The sequence below is a fragment of the Larus michahellis genome, chromosome 5 (genome assembly GCF_964199755.1).
Source record: "Larus michahellis chromosome 5, bLarMic1.1, whole genome shotgun sequence".
Classification (NCBI taxonomy): Eukaryota; Metazoa; Chordata; class Aves; order Charadriiformes; family Laridae; genus Larus; species Larus michahellis.
In genome coordinates this window covers 67,488,281-67,503,843 of record NC_133900.1, presented here as the reverse complement: position 1 = coordinate 67,503,843, position 15,563 = coordinate 67,488,281, and the positions used below count along the sequence as shown (strand labels likewise).

Here is a 15,563-nt window from a genome sequence, read left to right as displayed (position 1 = left end):
CAACACATGCGAAAAAATAGCTTATCTTTCTTAAGTCCTATCAACCAATCAGCTGGAAACAACAACTTTTGGTAAACAAAACAAAAGACTACACAACCATCTCTAGGGTTCATAAGTGGCAGGCAAAAGCAGTGTCTTGTACCATAGTGGAAAACTGTCAGCTGTTTTGAAACACAAAAGTGTATCTTTGAAATTATAGTGACAACATAAGTGTTCATATAAGTCAAGCTTCCAGGCCATTTAACTTGATTCTTACCCATCTGGGTCCAGCTTGCAGTAATTTTTCTGTTGAAATTCCAGCTGCTACCAAAAGGTATAGATGTTATGCATTTAAAAAACAGTTAAATAATAAATGATACTGAGATGGTAGGACAATAACGATCAGAAAGGGGACTCTAACCTTTACTATCTTATTCAATGATAACTCAATGGGCCTTTGTTTTCTGAGTGATACACAGTTGTTTTTTTCCAGTGTCTCTCATTTTTCCAGGTCTCTCTGGATTAAAGAGATTCCCAAAAATACTGTATGTAGGAAATCAAATTTTACTCAAGTACCCTACCTGAATTGAAATCCGTGTGATTGCAGTACATAAATGTGCATGTATGTATATACGACACTCACTAAACTTTTGTATTTAGGATGTCAGGTAGGTTTCAGCTACATAGATATTTCTAGATATTTTCCAATATTGAACTGATCAGTTAGATTTTACTCTAATTACATCTCTAATACAGAGCTACTATTTAGAATACACGAAAAGAATACAGTTGTTGATTACAGTACTATCTAATTACATATCTGATTTCTGGAATTATGGTATAACACTAGGTAGTGGCTAATGACAAAAAGACAATTTCCCATTTATATTAATTTCTTCTATTCCTAGATATATGTATATTAAATGATATTGTTGATATGCATGTTTGCCAGAAATAGTAGCTCTAGATAGAGAACAAATAGTCATATAATACTGTAGGTAGTTTTGAACACGTGAGTTTTGCTTCTGTCTCATGAGAATTACATAAAGCAGATATGTTTTCTATGCATTAGGAAATAGGAAAAACTTTCATAGTAAATATTTGCTTTTGATTTCTACAGCATATAGGATAATCGGAGTATATATGTTTTGTGTGTGTGATTGTGGAGGATAGATATACATATTTATTTAAACTAACTTTTCATTAACTGTGTCCATTATTTTGATCTTGTTTCGCAAACAACCTTGTACAGGGAATCGCAGATGTTGCATTCTTCGTGTGCCGGCTGCGGCTGTATTCTACCTCAGAAGCCTCTTGATTTTATGACTTTCCTTAATGTGTGAACAATGCTGTATTTTTGTATTCTTGGCCAATTTAGTAATTATTCCACACACTGTTTTGAGAAATTGTCATGACCACACAGTTTTAACAGTAAAAAAAAAAAAGGAAGAAGATTGTAGTTGGTCAGTCTTATCTCTACTGTTGTCCCTTTCACTGCTGATGCAGCATTGTGCAAAAGGAATCAAAAGAAAACAACATATTCTGCACACATGAAATTTGGAGTATCTATCCTTGTAACCTCAAGGGAAACAAGAGTCAGCAATAACTTTACTCAGAAGGGATATGGATAAACACATCACATGTGAGGGGAGCTGAGGTAATTCCTGTAAATTATGAAAAAATCATCTTGGGTAGTTCATATTTAAATCTTTAAGATTTAAATCTTAAAATTAAAATAATTTTCAGTGTCTGTATCATACCTTGATTACAGTATGTAAGCCATACATACACCACAACCACAGTAGAATACATCAGAAACTTTGTTGTAAACTGTTGACGTATACATACGGAATATGATTTTTCTTTTTTTCTCCCCTTGTCTCAATAAGGAAAAGATACTCATGAGGTATTCTAAATTACTGCTAAGTGTAATAACATGTTTAAAGTTAGTCCTATACTTTAATATTTCGCTAGGACGGAGGTGTAAAAATTAAAGCTTTTTGTAAGCAGAATGTTTTCCATGAGAACTTGTTTCATGTGGCTCAATTTTCACATTTGGGAGTGAGTGATGAAGAGGATTACAGGAAAAGGACACAGAGCCTTGAGGGCTAAAGCATTTGAAATCTGCCTTCTGCCATACAGTTTTTATGTGATGCCAAGGAATGTTTTAACCAAAAATTTCATAGTTGGCCACTAATTGTTTATTTTTCTGAATTTTGGGCACCCAATTAAGTACCTTGGAACTGGCAGTGAAAGAAAGTAAATTGAATGTTAAGACTGATTAGAGAAGTAAGAGAGGCAAATCAGAGAGTGAGAACAGCATTTTATTTGCTAAACCAGTCTAATGTGGATATTAATTTAGAATACTGTTTGCCCCTGTTCATCTCATTCTACTACAAAAGACGTAACACGACTGGAAGAGATTCCAAGAATGATAGCAATGATGACCAAAGTTATGGAAAAGCTTCTGAGCAGAAACTCTTTGAAGGTTAGAGAAAAGACACCTTAGAAGGAATATAATGTCGTCGGTCAAATCATGAAAAGAATAAAAATGAAGTAATAGCTCATTGCTTTAGAAACATAGAAATAATCAAACTAACTGAAATCAAGATGTGGAATTGTACAACCAAAATACTTTATACAAAATACAGTGTCTACAGAAAATTAAATTGGATTCAAAATGGCTATATATTCAGAAAATTTTATCAAAGGGAACTAATTAAAAAGGATATCACATCCAACTCAAAACATTCCTGACCCCCGAATCAGGAAGCTAGGTGGTATTTCAGGTATGCTTGCGCACTTCTTACACGCTAACATAGACACTCAGTGTTGTTCAGTGACAGGCAGAACACCAGCATTATCTCTGTTTTTGTCTCCTGCATTGATGTTGCAGGTAGCTTGTCTCCAGTGCTCTGTCCTGGATGTACCCCTTTGTTCCCATATTTGATTCTCACCTATGAAATCTGTCCACTTTTGGCCTCTGCATTTACTTACAATGACTTAGTAACTACAGTTCTTAATCCCGTTGTTTAAAACCTGAACCTAGATCTCTGTTGTGATTAGATTTTCAGTCCATGATTGAAATGATTATATTTTCAATCCATGTAAGTGAGAAGTCAGAAAAAAAAATTTGAAAATGAGAGTCTAGTTTTGCATTTATAAATGTTGTCTCTTAAGCACCTTTCTGACAGTTGCTTATATGAGATCTGGTCTGAGCTGAAAGAGTTGGCAATCTTTCAACAGCAGACCACCAACTACCGAGACTTTAGAAAACGTGACTCAATATATTTCAGTTGTTTTTGATCTTGTTTCAGTTAGTGTCTAAACAAAAGAGCTAAAAATGTTAAAAACATCTTTATTCTATTTCTGCATTGAGAACTAGCCTGTTAAAAACTAGGCCATGTAACTGCATTCCAGATGACTTCATAACTGTCCATACAGAAGCAGATGTATGCATGAATCTGTGTAATTTTAGTCAGCTTCATTGGAAAACTTGATTTATTCTTTTGTTCTTTTGCAAAAACCTTCAGTTCATAGCAGTTGCTGTAAATTTGTCTGAATTATAAAGAAAAACTCCTCTGATTCTGGTGACAAAAAAAAATATCAGCATTCATATCTTAAATAATAATAGGAAATATGGTCATGAGATTCAGATATGGGAGAGAAAAGTGGTAAACATGGAATAATGATGTTTAAAAATAAATCATTATAGACTGATATTTAAAAAAAACACCACAAGAGATATTTAAAGGTTACATGATGCCAAAATAAAAGTACCTACATTGATCGCCTGCTGCTTCTTTAATCATAATTACCATTATCTATTGTCCTATTCCAGTTTCCTTTTCCTCATCTTAAAAAATCTTTTATAAATGAACGAAAAAAAGCTAAACACAGTTTCCTCGAAAGAATTTGATATGGTACTTGTAATTTCCTTATAATTACGCATCATTTAGTGTGTCAGATCAATGCTTAAAGGTGAAATAAACTTCTTCTAAACTCATACTCTTCCTGGTTGACAACAGCTCCGTGGAATGACTTTCTGGCTATCGCTTTGTGATTTGGAAAGTTGCCCATAACTACAATAATTTCAGTTCTCATCAGCCTTCAAGGACAGCCTGTATACGTTGCACAGTCATACACTAACAGGAGACTGTCAAGTGTTTTGAGTTCTTTATGTTTTTTCACTTACTGTTCAGAGTATACTCCTAGGCCTTTAAAGCAAACTTCTTGCTGCCAGTTTAGCGCCTTGTTTGTTTGGGTTTTTTTCCCTTTTTTTTTAATGTAACAACATATGAAAATGTCACCCACAGTTCCTGCTATACAGGTCTGGAAAGAATATTTGTAATTGACTTCCTTTGCTAGGTCTACACTTGAATGTTAATTAAAATTTTATTAATGAACTTTGACAGGTTCCCTCTACATATTGACTCTGTTTTGCAAGTTATTTGCTAACTAATGACAATAGAATTTTATAACTAAAAAACCCAAGTTAAGAATGTACTTATCTTTTAATTAAATAAAACCCAATAACAGAAATATAGAATTTTAGGTGTAAATTCTTCCTAGCATTCTCCGTTTATTTAAGGTTCAACACTAGGAAGTTTTTTCTTGTTGCGAGTCTTAAGACATAAGTGTAGTGTTGTCTGCAAATTACGTAGCTGTACATGTCCGTGTCTTTCAAAGTACTTGCACAAGGTTTCATTGCAAAATTCCTTTGAATACAGCAAATTATTTGTTCTGTACCTTTCCATACATAGGACCTACTGAAAAAATCTGTCTCCTTTACTACTGAATGAAATGGAACTTTTGTCATTTGATTTCCCTGCCAGTTAAAGTCTTACCTTTTTTAATTTGGGAATGTGACTTTCACAATTTCAGAGTTCCATATTTCAGCAAATAAGTTTGCTTCTTTGATTACTAAAGTTTGATTTAATGCTGCTGAATTTTGGGCATACTTATATTCTGATAGACTCAGGAAACTAATAAAAATCACAAAAATACATGTCCATCCTGAAGAATTCACAATATAACTTTAAATAAGATGGAGCATGCAGGTGAAACAGAAGCTTTAAAGCAGAGTAGATGGGAAGAATGACAAAATAAAATATAATCAATATGAATAATTTAATCCACCACTGTAGTTATTTACTATTAAGTCTTCCATTCTGTAGCTGCTCTTCAGCATAACTTTCAGTGGCCAAGTGATTTCTTTTATTTGTAACAGGAGATGTACATATTAAGAAGTGTCAAATCTAAAGGCAGCAACAATGAAAAGAGGGAATTAAATTAATGGTTGTAGTAAAAAATGCATGACATAATATTTCAAAATCAACCTGAACAATAGAAATACAAGGTTTGTAGGGTGTCATACCTTTGTTTATTTTAAAACGTATCTAAAAATTTGAGGAAATTTGGCAGGAGAGAAAAAACACAGCCACAACATTATCAGCAGATGCACAGCAGGTCTGTTTAAAGTGAGCGCTGTTCATTTGTACCAAATAACCCTGTAACTATTTAGTAGTTGTTAGAAGGTAACTTCAGGTAATGACACAAATTACAAGTCACGCAAATGTTTTGAAGTTACTAGACTTGAGACTGTTGCAGGGTTTCAGATGCAATGATGTACCATTTTTCGAGACAGAAAAATAGCATGTAATGTACCCTACCATTACATAATATTTATCATCTTAAAAGATCTTTGTCATTTCAGGGATCTCCAGTGCAATTCAGAGGTGTCACTTTCCTTTCTTGTCAGGACTGGAATCACACAATATTTATTTTTGACATTCAAGGTAATCTGATTTTATTGTTCATTTAACTGTAGCAATTAACACAGTTGTTGCAATCAGGTACTGACCGCTCTGATTATCTAAAGATAGGATTGTGATGCCAAGATTGCAGTCCTTTGACACGCTTAATGCTCCTGGTGAAAAGGAGGTGCTCTTCAGTGTGGCTGTGTTTTTTCTTTTCTTTTTTTTTTTACTGTGTTTTTTTTTATTAGCTCTTTTTTTTTTTTTTTGGTGTGTGTAATAAACCATCTTCCGTAGTCTGCCATCTTAACTGCTCTAGGCAGAAGTGTGGTGCTTAATTACAAAGTGTCATAAATTCATATGCCATTTGTAATTTTAATAGTAAATCATCAGTGAGATTTGTTCTGCCAGCACTAGGGCTGTGGAACATTGAAAGCAAAATTTCACAAGTTAATGGCCTGCCCTTTTCTGACAGCACACCAAGCTCTCACACTGTTAACTAACACTTTGCTTCATTCAACCACTGAACTGTTGACAAGAGCACTTTAGCAAGTCTGAACAGCAGAAAAAAAATATCAAGTAAATCAAAAGCCAGTTTGGAATGAAGCAGAAAAATAGAGAAAAAAGATGAATCAAAGGAAAAATATTAAGAAGTAAAACAAAGAAACTTGATATGCTTTGATAAAACTTATACATCAATATAGTAAATCTGTTATAATTTTTCAATTTTTGAACGTTTTTTCTTCTCAATACTGAGAAAACAGTCATCAAATAGTCCTGAATTATTTCAGATTAGTTTAGAGGTTTGATTCTACATAGATGAGATAGTGCTTGTTTTATTGAACTAGTTTTGAAACATGAAGAAACTCCAAAATTTTCCCTGTGGAGATAACTTAATCTCACAAAAAATATTCACAATAGAGATATTGATTCCTATAGCAATTGCAGAAAGAAATCTTTTAGGAGCATGAAAGAGATGATAACGTTTTTCATTAATCAATAAAATCATATGTTTAGATGCAATCATGAAAATATGCTTTGTGCAAGCATAGCAGGTTACTTAGACTAAAGCTTTTTAGTTGGAGACAATCCATCTAGAATTGTATGTAGGTGTATCATTATCCATTAAACATATGCACACATAAATACTTGTTTGCTGATCACAACTTACTCATATGCAATGGCAGATCATAGAGAAATCCGTGTATGCAATTTTCTCAAAAAAATTCTTGCAGGTAAATAAAACCTAATTCTTGCCCATCAGTGGAGACGACATAATATGAAGATTTTGGTGAAGTGGAATATTCTGTGATTACAGCTTCAGACTTAATTTTGTATCAAAAGTAACACATCAGAAGAGGTCTGTAAAACAAACCGAAGTTTCTGATCCACCACATGGAATCTTGTGAATATAAATATTAGGAAGTGCATTTACTTCTTAGTTAAGTGATCTACATACTCAGATTTTTGGGTTTTTTGATAACACAGTTTTTGAAACACAGGTTTTTTTTTTCAATAATGGGATGGCCTACATGGCACCAGGCTTGCTGGTGTCAGATGGGATTCACCTTTCTGAGAGGAGGAAGAGGGTCTTTGCTCACAACCTAGTGGGGATCATGGACAGAGCTTTACACTAGGCTTGAAGGCAGAGGGAGATAATACCAGACTTGCCCATGACAAGCTGTGGAACGACACGCCATGTTCAGAGGGATGTGGTGCTAGCGAGGGCCCTCAGCCTGTTGCTCTGAGACTTGCTGGCTACACTGCATCGTACTTGAAGTCTTACAGAGATGAGCCAGGGGCTCCTGAGGTCGTAGGAGCCAGGAGGGAAACACCAGTGAAATACCGCAAAGGAATTAAGGGGTGTTCCTCTAAGAAGGTGACACAGTCAGCAGCCCAGCTCAAGTGCCTCTACACCAATGCACGCAGCATGGGCAACAAAAAGGAGGAGCTGGAAGCCACCATGCTGCTAGAAAACTACGACCCAGTTGCCATTACTGAAACTTGGTGTGATGAATCCCATGACTGGAGTGCATCTACAGGCTGTTCAGAAGGGACAGGTGAGGAAGGAGGGGCAGAGGCATTGCCTTCTACATCAAGAAATGTATAGACTGTGAAGAGATGTCTCTGAAGAATTGCCACTAGCAGGTTGAAAGCTTATGGGTAAGAATAAGAGTGAGGCGACAAAGGGACCCTTGTGGTTGGTGTCTGCTACAGGCCGCCTGATCAAGGGGAGCATATTGATGAGCTGGAGCCTTCTTACTCCAGCTACAGGAGGCATCATGCTCTCAGGCTCTCGTCCTGCTGGGGGACTTTAACCACTCCAACAGCTGCTGGAAAAGTAGCGTGGCAAGCTGTAGGCAATCCAGGAGACTCCTGGAATGCATTGAAGATAACTTCTTATGCCAGGTAATAGACAGCCCTACCAGGAGCGGATGTGATACTGGACCTGTTGGTCACCAATGCAAGTGAGCTGATTGGTGACATGAAGATTGGAGGCAGCCTGGGCTTCAGTGATCATGCACTGGTGGAGTTGCAGTCCTGAGGGATATGGGTCAGGTGAAGAGTAAAGCGAGGACCTTGCATTTTAGGAAAGCAAACTTCCAGCTCTTCAATGAATTAGTCAGTAGGACCCCCTGGGAAACTGCCCTGAGGAGCAGAACAGAGCTGGCTGAACTTTAAGGATGCTTTCCATAGAACACAAGAGCTCTTGATCCCCACGTGTAAGAAATCAGGAAAGGAAGGCAAGAGAAAAGGAAGACAGGAAGGCACGGATGAGTCAAGACCTGCTGGTCAAACTAAAGGGCAAGAAAGAGATGCACAGGGCAGTGGGAGCAGTGACAGGTGTCCTGGGAAAAGTATAGGGATGGTGGCCGGTTGTGTAGGGATAAGGTCAGGAAGGCCAAGGTGCAGCTGGAGCTGAACTTGTCAAGGGATGCAAAGAAAAATAATACGGGCTTCTACAGGTATGTCAGCCAGAAAAGGAATGTCAGAGAAAGCGTATGTGTCTGATGAACAAGACTGGCAAATGATAACAATGGATGAGGAGAAGGCTGAGGTACTCAACAACATTTTTGCCTCAGTCTTTGCTGGCAACCTCTCTTCCCTCACCTCTAGAGTGGATGGGCCACAGGGCAGGGACTGGGGAAGCAAGGTCCCTCCCACTGTAAGAGAAGATCAGGTTCGTGACCACCTGAGAAACCTCAACATGCAGAAGTCTATGGGACCTGACAAGATGCATTCCAGAGTTCAGAGGGAATTGACTGATGTAGTTGCCAAGCCACATTTGAAAAGTGAGATGGAGATTAGTGACGAGTGGTGTTCCACGGGGGTCTGTATTGGGACCAGTACTGTTCAATATCTTCATCATTTACATAGACAGTGGGATCAAGTGCACCCTCAGCAAGTTTGCAGATGACACCAAGCTGAGTGGTGCGACTGGCATGCCTGAGCGACAGGATGCCATCTGGAGGGACCTAAACAAGCTCGAGAAGTCGGCCCATGTGAACCTCCTGAGGTTCAAAAAGGCCAAGTGCAGGGTCCTGCACCTGTGTTGGGGCAACCCTCAGTATCAATACGGGCTGGGGGATGAAGGAATTGAGAACAGCCCTGTGGAGAAGAACTTGGGGGTACTGGTGGATGAAAAGCTGGACACGTGTTCTGGCGTGGGGTAAAGCAGAGCCAGTTCTCTGTTCAGTGAGAGAGGCCCTTGCTCACACTCGTTGCCGTGGCAACCAGGGTCAGCTGACTCGGGTGTTTACCCTGTGGGCAGGTCAGGTGACCCAAACTGACCAATGGGGTGTTCCGTCCCATCTGCCATGCTCCGTGTCAAAGCTGAGGGAGCAGAGGGGTCAGGTTGGCTCATCTCCATTGGGTTCTTCTTCAGTGTCTCTCTTTCTTCAGTGGCTGATGTCTGAGGAGGATGCTGTCAGCTCGTCTGCTTTTGATCCTGGTCAGTGTGTTCCAGTTCCCATTTGTCACTGAGTCCAGTCTGGAACGTTCCCAGTGCCTGCAGGTGACGTTTCCCTGGGAGCTTGATATGATTTTGTGTATATTTGTATATATTGCATCTTTTTCATTATTTCCTTTTTTATTATTACTATTTCATTAAAGTAATTTAGGTTTTCTCTTTATCTTTCCTCTTCCTCTCCTTGGGAGTGTGAGGTGGGGGAGAGCATCTGTTGTCATGTCATTGGCCAACCTGGCCCAAACCATAACATGAGCTGGCAATGTGTGCTTGCAGCCCAGAAAGCCAACTGTATCCTGGGCTGCATTAAAAAAAGTGTGTCCAGCAGGTCGAGGGAGGTGATTCTGCCCCTCTACTCCGCTCTCTGGAGACCCCACCTGGAGTACTGTGTCCAGCTCTGGAGTCCTCAGCACAAGAAGGACATGGACCTGTTGGAGTGAGTCCAGAGGAGGGCCACAACAATGATCAGAGGGCTGGAGCACCTCTCCTATGAGGACAGGCTGAGAGAGTTGTGGTTGAACAACAGCCTGAACAGCCTGGAGAAGAGAAGGCTCCAGGAGACCTTATTGTGGCCTTTCAGTTCTTAAAGGGGACCTACAGGAAAGATGGGGACGAACTTTTTAGTAGGGTATGTTATGATAGGACAAGGGGTAATGGTTTTAAACTAAAACAGGTTAGATTTAGACTAGATATAAGGAAGAAATGTTTTACACTGGAACAGGTTGCCCAGAGAGGTGGTAGATGTCCCATCCCTGGAAAGATTCATGGTCAGGTCGAACAGGGCTCTGAGCAATCCGATCTAGTGGAAGATGTCCCTGCTCATCGCAGGAGGGTTGGACTAGATGATCTTTAAAGGTCCCTTCTTACCCAAACTATTCTGTGGTTTTGTGATTTCTGGCAGATGTCCCCATTCTTGTAGTCAAAATGATTTAACATTTGTCTGTAATCATGGTTCATAATGTTTGCTTTGCCATTGCATCAAGCAGAATGTTTTGCTGTCTGAAAGCATGTTGAAATACTGCACCTGTTTTCAGTGAGACGCCTGTGTTACACTGAGGAGAAACTTAGCTTCCTAAGAAAATAATTTGTGGTCCTGCTTTCTTCTCTAACCATTATAACTTCCAGTGAATCGAGACCAAAGCACTACGTTGATGGATTTCATGCAGTGCATTCATAGCTTGAAGAATGAAAAAGCATTTGAGGGTAAAATAGTAGCAGCTTTTTCATTTATATTATTTCAGAATTTCAGCTTTGCTAAATGTTGATATCCATATAGATGCCTTAGGATCCTTATATATAATAATAAATCGGAACAATATCATGTGCAAATTAATTAAAAAATATGATTGATATAATGAATATTACAAAGTATTAACCATATAATTGCCTAGGAAAGCCAAAGAGTCGCAGCTGCTTTTCAGAATTACAGAGCTAAGTCGCCATTATGAATAAAGCTTTAACAACTGCTAATGCTAAAGACCTCATATGCAGTTTAAATACTTAGTACACATTTTTAAAGTCAAGTCACAGCAAGACAGATGCCAGAGAAACAGGAAAATGAGATGGGAGTAGGTGGGTAATAAGAGAGAGAAGTGACAGAACAGCCCAAGGATAAAAAAAAAAAGGCAGTTTAGCTGTCACTCAATATTTCCTGTGAGATATTAACAAACTTGGAGATGATTGCTCTCTGGTAGTTTGCTCTTTGTCCCATTTGCCTCAATTAAGTGGCTCTGGAGTGTACACCATTAAAGATCCTTTTTGGTTGTTCAGTCCCGGAGACAAAATATTTCTGCTTTGCCATCCTCTCTGCACCTTTTTCACTTTTCAGGCAGAATTCTTCATTTATTTCTAAAAATTGCGATGTAAAATCATTAGACAAAAAATGAGAAGATAATTGATTACAGCAAGCAATTTAAACCACTGTTAGATTTAGCTCTTGAGAAAGCGGGTCTTGAGACAAACTTGAGACAATTTTACTGTCATAAAATCAGACAGCAAAACAAATACAGGTTGAAATAAAGATAGTAAAGTTAACAAATATATAGACATTCAATGGGAACATATAGGTAACTTTGCAGAGAAAGCAAAGATTTTTTTTAATCAGTTTGATATTGAATGTGAATCAGAATGATATTTGAATACCTCAAACAGAAAAAAATCCCTTAAAAAAAAAAAGCCATTCTGCATAGAGAAATTTATTAATTCTCTAAAAAGTGTTGTTTATATAACTAGATCTTTGTAACATACTGTGAGTTAGAATTAATGTAAGACAGTAACATTTACAGTCTCTGACCTGACTAAAACGCGACATTCCCTTGGAAATTCATCTGCTTGAATCAGTGTAAAGATGAGTGACGTTGTATAATTTTCTACTTGCAGATGAGTGACTCTAAGCAATTTTTTAAGGAAGTTTAAATGTTTTTGATGTATTATTGGTTACTCTTAAATATAATAATAGTGTTTGATGTAATTTCATATATTATTGCAATTATTTTTTTCCTCTTTGAAGCAGTGAGGCTGTCTTCTTTTCTTCTCATACTAGGTGATCTTCCTGCATTCACAATACAAAAATGATATTTACTTTTCACAGAACAATTCAGCTGTTTCGATAGATGCCCTCATTCTCTGTAAAGAGATTGACCCAAGAACTGTTGGTTCCATGACAGAAGAGAATTCTAACCTCTCCATTCGTGTTTGAAATCTTTCGACTTCCTTGTATACAATCATGTAACAAAGAAATTATGTGGCCCAATATTTAATTGCAAGAGTAAGAGATACTTACTGTACAATTTTTTTTTTTTGTAGACAATTTGTTTTGTGATCTGCTAATCCAAAATGAAAGTTTAATAAATTCATTGCATCTCCAGAAGACCATTATTTCTCCAGAGGTCACGTAACCAGTAGGTTATAAGGTCAAGTAGTATGAAAGTTATGTTCAGTGTTTTAGAACAAATCAAATGTGCAAGAATTTTCTTCTGAGTTTTTGGGAGTTGACTATGAAACATTTATGCACAACTGAAAAGAACACATTTCTACAATTACGCTGGTTAATGATGTTTGCATTTGCATAATCACCACAATGCTTCCTTTAATTTTTGCATGTTTCACATTTTTCTTGCCATTTAACAATTTCTCACATTGTTTGTGGGGCAGTATGGTGAATTAATCCTAGAATATTTGCATTTTTCTATAAATAGCATTACGCATTGCTAAATAAATAAAGGAGAGGATTGGGGCTTTTTTTTTTTGCCTGTTTTACTAATCATTTGATTATATGCTTTTCTGCTATGCTGGTTTTGTTTGTTTGAAGAAATAGCTCCTAGGCCAGAAGCTTTATGAATCCTGTCAGAAACATCTGTAAAGAGTCTCTTGAAATAATATTTCTCTGTACAACACTTTTTTTCTTCAGTACCTTAGAAAAGTCATTCCACTTTTCACAATACTTGGCCACACTGGTAAGACAGTTAGGACACAGGACATACTGGCAACAGTCTTCTCTTTGTGGTCTAGTAAATCTTGAAGTATTTCCTGTACAGGGGCCACACCTTCTAGAGGACAGAGATGCCCACCTCGCCCCTGTATCTTATTTGGCCCTATTCTAAGCAGAGTGCTCTGATGAACACCTTTAACTTGATGTGTGCAGGTAGTCTAAGTTTCCTCCCCAGGAGCAGTTCTCCTTGCTGAACTCTTCTGTGAAAGATGAGAACCCTCCTGCAATGTGAAAATAAAAAGGTGCATGTCCATATATGCAGAAATGGTCAGTATTGTTTTTTCCTAGAACAGATTCACACCTGAGGTCCTCTCTTACGTGCATGTATTGTTGCTTTTTTGTATATACAGAGAGAATTCACAGCCTATTTATTCCTCCCTTTTTCCATTTGTTAGCAGGAACTGAATGGGGTGCAGTAGGGAATTGCCATTGTGTGGTTTTTTTAGCAATGACCAAGTTGTGTTCCCTTGAAACTGGATGTTGTCATTCCTGGATTTCTACTGAAGTATTACATGTACTTTTCACATCTCCTTTAAATGATGTATTGAAACATCATCAGAGATTTTCAGGCTATCAAGCTTAATTGAACAGAGGCACCTGCCTTCGTCCCGAGATACGTATCTGAGCCCTTGCAGAAAGGCATAAATTCAAAAGTATCTCTTGTTCAGTATTTTTCACTAGTTATTGCAAATTTTTTATTATTACTCTGTAGGAAATCTGACAACTTTCAAAAAGACCAAATTCTCCCCTATACAGTGCTTAACTCAGAGGCTTGGATTCCATTTTTCAGGCTAAGCGTAAGCAGACATTGAAACGTGAAATGGCTAGGTTTTAAGTGCTAATTTTCCTGTTTGGATCTATCATCAATGAATATAGCTTACTTAAACATTCTTCTTTGCCTTTCTTTGGTCTTGTCATTCTTCCAGCTATTTAGACTGCAAGCTCTATACAGAGTGTTTTCTTACTTGTGGGATCATAACAGTAGAAAACATTGCTGCTGTTTAACAAAACCAAAATTCATGTGGTACTTCTGCTTTCCATGGTGGAGATTTTCCACTCAGTTTTGCTCTCTGGTTAAACAGTTGATGCATAAAGCACGCCTATCACTTATTAGCATTTTATATATATACTACCTGATTACCAGCACTCTATGATTATTATTTTTTTTCTTCTTCATATATTGTAGCTATTCACTGCTCTCTCTTAGAGGCACAGGACTAGGCTCCTGCTATTTAAACCTTTGCTAGGTACTTGTGCTCAAAGGTAGTGAGAAGCAAAGAGAACTTGAGTGTTCTCTAGAGAAAAGCATAAGTATTTTTCATTGATTGTCCTGTAACATGGAAAATTTCCAGAGAGCTGAAGTGGGGAATCTTGTATGTTATGTCAACTTTAGAAAGTAAGGAAGTACAATAGAAATGGACTTTTAAATCAAAGCAGTTGTCAATAACTTGACATCTACCGTTAGCATGTTTCATGTGGGGTTACTTCAGATTGTCTTCAGCCTGCTTTCATGGACGGAACGGCATCAGTGACTGGAGTTCATTGGATGTACCTTTGACAGACATCTTCAGCTTAGTTTCACTTGAAATGAACCCGGTTGTGCCCTGAGACTGTGCTACAAAGTGTATCAGGACATAGTATATAGAGATGGTTAGTTTTTAAAGCACTTTCCTGATCCAGACTGAAACTGTAACATAGGCATACTCTCAACCACTCTATGAAGCTAAAGGCAATTCAAAGACTGTAGAGATCTCAAGATGATGAGAACTTCATTAGATCATTGAATATTAAAACTGAAATAAAGAAAGAAGAAATTTCTTTTGTTGCATGGACTGCTGTTGAGGCTTTTTTGATGACTTTTATGTTATGGCTGTTAAGAAGTAATTGATGGACCAAGTGTGGTAGATGTTCTCATAAAGAATTTGCTGTAAAACACAGTTTATTAATACTAAAAAATATCTCTTTTAAAGAAGATAATGTATTCATTTGTGGTTTTTTGTACCACGTGTTAAGTAATTTCCATTTTCAATACAGCTTCTTAACAGAATTTCATCAGTTGCTCTGATTACAAAGGTGAACTTTTAAGTTCATTTTCTCTGAAAAATAATTACCATCTTCTCTTACATTCAGTATTAGATCTATAAGGCTTAAAGCGTGGAAGCTAGCAATGAAATTGTCTTTTGTCTTAGAATGAATTGTGTTTTGTCTTAGAGCCTTAGTTGTCAACATTTAAAACCTGTTATGTCGATAATTAAGGATTTTTTTTTCCCAAAACGCTTTCATACATTTCAAAAGAATCCAGATAACTAATTCCTTATAAAGTATACTTCTGAATGATTGTAAATGTAATACTTGCATCATTATTTCTATG

General features: G+C 37.3%; 1 long non-coding RNA gene across 1 annotated transcript in view; it reads left to right on the top strand.

Annotated features, from left to right (window-relative positions):
* The window catches only part of LOC141744025 (uncharacterized), a 58,294-nt gene extending 52,041 nt beyond the window's left edge, over window positions 1–6,253 (top strand). Inside the window, exon 4 of the long non-coding RNA XR_012587315.1 lies at window positions 5,696–6,253. This is a non-coding gene — a long non-coding RNA (uncharacterized LOC141744025). The remainder of the gene's footprint in view (window positions 1–5,695) is intronic.
* Window positions 6,254–15,563: the final 9,310 nt, after the last annotated feature.